We start from the raw sequence: 2983 nt of genomic DNA on the forward strand, positions 1-2983 counted from the left end.
AAGTGCTTCTACAGTCGACAACTCAAGGACCGATTAAATTATCTATGGATTAGACCACGTCATCAGGGGCTTCCGAGTGGCGCAGCGGTCTAAGGCACTGCGGTCTAAGGCACTGCATCTCGAGTGCTGGACCCTGGTTCGAATCCAGAATTGGCCGTGATCGGGAGTCCCATAGGCGCACAATTGGCCCAGCGTCGTCCGGGTTTGGTCGCTTTAGGCCGTCATTGTAAATAAGAAATTGTAAGGGGCATAGAGTTGAAACATCCGTTTTGCAATGCTCCTGAAAAACTCCGTCGCTCATGCAGACGTAATAATATAGGTGAGTGAAAAAAACGAGGTCCACTATCGAAACGGAATTAACCTCTCCAGAGGAACCATGGGAAATGGCTTTGGTGCTCTAGTCCTCTTCTATCCCGGAGGGACTCTCTCGGCCCTAGAGCTCTGTCCTAATCTCTCTGGAAGCCCTCTCACAGACCCGCGTTTTGGTTCATGCATAGCTGTTGGCCGAGTTAAACGTGAATACAGAGACAAATGTCAAACTTTATGCCGTGTATTAAACAACAGCAGGATAGAAGCACAAAGTTAGCTGCAGTGGGATTGGAAATGCGTTTAGCCTCACAGGCCGAAGGTCTACAGAGCTCCATGCGGCATGGTTATGCCATGCAGTGTGTCATACTGGACGTACAGAATACAACAACAGAGCTCGATGCGGCATGTTTAGGCCATGCAGTGTGTCATACTGGACGTACAGAATACAACAACAGAGCTCGATGCGGCATGGTTAGGCCATGCAGTGTGTCATACTGGACATACAGAATATACCACAAAGTACCAGTAACTAAATATATAGGCCCTAGTGCAAGAAGGCATGGTTATCCATGTCGTTTGTTTTAACACGGACGGGTATGCGGTTTACGACGGATTCGACAACAATTGCATGGCAAAGCCGACTACGTTTTCACCAAAAAAAAGTAATTTAGCGAGGCTAAATAAATGTTGGCCTTATTAATTGTATTTGTTTACAGATCCGTCCGTATAGGCCGATGGTCTTGAGCAATAGAGAATGATTTCAATTAATACCTGCATGCCTTCAATATTCAAACCCATCAGGCCCGGTTCTCGTTTGTATAAATGTACAAATTTGAGTTTGGATTGCTCCAATATATTTACGATTTCCGAATGAGGTAGCGTAAAATACAATCTTGATAAGTGACATAGACCTAGTTTTTTTTCTCATAGTTTTTCTCTTATTTGTAGGCCTTCTCCACTTAGGCATTCTTATTAGGCTTAGAAGGGGCGGCAGGTAGCCTAGTGGTTAGCGCGTTGGACTAGTAACCGAAAGGTTTTAAGATCGAATCCTCGAGCTGACAAGGTAAACATCTGTCGTTCTGCCCCTGAACAAGGCTGTTCCTAGGCCGTCATTGAAAATAAGAATTTGTTATTGCCTTGTTAAATAAAGGTACAAATAAAAATAGGCTACTATAATGTGTTCTTGTTATTTAGGCCTACTAATTGACACTTTGGCAAGGATAATAGATTAGGCCTATTAATGAATAGGACAAAATACAACAAAATAACCACATTACAGGGAAGTCTGTGTTTATACCTATTCAATGATCAACATTCCGTAGAAGCTGTTTGTTCGATATTCTTTCGGTTTTAATTATTAGTCTCAACAGGAGACACTGGTTAATGTGTCCAATTAGCCTATACATGCAATCAGTAGGAATCATGAAGTAGGCCAGTGTCTGTATGCATACCTTACTGTATATTTTTTCTCTCACGCGTCTGTATATCGAATGTTTCCAACAGGCTACAATAATTTGAATACGAATAACTAAATTGGGAAAGTATAGAAAATACAATGCAAAATATAAAAGAAATGTTCCTGCTGTTTATGCCTAATAAATAAACTAGTTAGGCTACATTTCATTGGGCTACAGTTAATCTGTTTTGTTGTTTAAAAAAAAATATATATATATATACTTTTGAAAATGTATAGTAACAAACAGAATAATGTATTCAAATGTTTCTGGTAGAAAACATGTCATGCAGAAATTGAATATGTTTAAGTAGCTAGACAGTAGGCCGCTGGCAATAGCCAAGCCGAGCTTCGTGCAGTCACTTCATTAAAGGCTATAGGATATTTCAAGTATTAATGCTCAGCAAAGGTTTATTTTCTAGGCTAGACCTATTACTTTGTTTATCGAGCTAAAAACAAGAACGGGCTGCAACTAAAGCAATGTTGAGCGTAAAGTCACATTAACACAAATACCATTGGCTAATTTTAGATTAAGGCCTATAAAAACTGAGCTGCTAGCATAAATGATGAAATGTTTGCGTTTTGAACAAGTTTAAATCAAATTAAATAACGTATTTATCAGCGGTATATAGTGTGTGGTTTGAAACGGAGGGTAAATATTGTCTAATAGCGTTTAAATATGTGCAGCTGACAAATTAAGCTATTCGAAGCAATATGCGTATCTGCTCTAAGCATAATTGCGTTTAAGTGAGATGTGTGCTTTATTGAGGAATTCTAATGATAGCTATATGCCTACCCAAACCAAAAAAAAAAAAACACATGTTATTGTTATTGTATTATCTTTCCAAAATGAATTGTAACTGCTTGCGTAGGTTATATTATTAGTGTCTCATAATATTTTGCCCAACATGTAGAGTAGACTACTATATAAAATAGAAAGTAAAACCTATTAAATATTTTCCCCCACGACGAAATGTCTAGCCTAATATCTTCTTATTAACCATACATTTTACAAATAAAATGTTATCCATATATTCCACTAAACATATTAATATTCAGAACCATTTGTTTACGCTGTTCTCAACCTTCCAAAAGACGGGTTTGCTTGAACACCCCCCTCATGGCATATGCGCATCCTGTATCGAGTTGCTGTCGAGGATTCGCTGGCGTGACGTCACCGAGACACGCGAAAGGTCTCCAGAAGAAAACCCGGAGCAACGC

The sequence above is a fragment of the Oncorhynchus kisutch genome, linkage group LG28, assembly GCF_002021735.2.
Source record: "Oncorhynchus kisutch isolate 150728-3 linkage group LG28, Okis_V2, whole genome shotgun sequence".
NCBI lineage: Eukaryota > Metazoa > Chordata > Actinopteri > Salmoniformes > Salmonidae > Oncorhynchus > Oncorhynchus kisutch.